At 32.6% G+C, this 788-nt stretch overlaps 1 protein-coding gene across 1 annotated transcript in view; it reads left to right on the plus strand.

Annotated features, from left to right (window-relative positions):
- The window catches only part of Ncor1 (nuclear receptor corepressor 1), a 159,604-nt gene that overhangs the window by 110,482 nt on the left and 48,334 nt on the right, over positions 1–788 (plus strand). The gene's annotated exons all lie outside the window — the stretch shown is intronic.

Below are 788 nucleotides of genomic sequence, written 5' to 3' on the forward strand. Positions count from 1 at the left end.
GTTTTTATTTGAAAGCAGTTATGGACTTGAGTGGGAACTGCAAAGTGACCCACTATTAACATAGTATCGTATGGACAATAGCTTAGGTATTTAAAAGAAGACAAATTGCTATTTTGAATGGTAATATTATCCTAGAAAATGTAAAAGGAGCCTGGGAGATGGTCTAAAGATAAAAGTACCTCTCTCCCAAACTGGGTAACCGACCTATGGTTTGATTCCCAGAACCTGCCCAGAATCCCATGGGAGGTAAAGATTGGAATCATCTGGAAGCCTACAAGCCAGCTAGCCTCTAGTGTGCAGCATGGCAGAAAAAGAGTCCTTGCCTTGACAAGGTTGAAGGCGAGGACTTCTGGAAGATGTTCTGTGACCTCCACATGCATTCTGTAACATGTATATACCAGTACACAATATCATAAATATAAACACATGAACAATTATATTAAATAACATTTTTAAAAGTATAAAAATTAACTGAGAATTATTTGAACCAAAAGGAAAGTTTTCTTAGAAAAAGTTATTTTATAGAAAACCTATATCTTTTCTGTGTATCTCAAGTATTTAATTGCACATATACATCTGTATATAGACAGATGATTTTCCCGGCAAGTGAATGTATAAGACCTAGGAATAGTTTTAATAAATGTGACAAATTATTTTTAATTCAACAATAATTCTCCTGTCCTTTATTCTTAAGTTAAATGTAATCCAAATGAAAATTCTAATGTCATTTTGCATAGGAAGTATGCAAAATGATTTTAAATCTAAATTTGTCCATTTGTTTTTTTTTT

Source organism: Microtus ochrogaster, chromosome 7 (assembly GCF_000317375.1).
Source record: "Microtus ochrogaster isolate Prairie Vole_2 chromosome 7, MicOch1.0, whole genome shotgun sequence".
NCBI lineage: Eukaryota > Metazoa > Chordata > Mammalia > Rodentia > Cricetidae > Microtus > Microtus ochrogaster.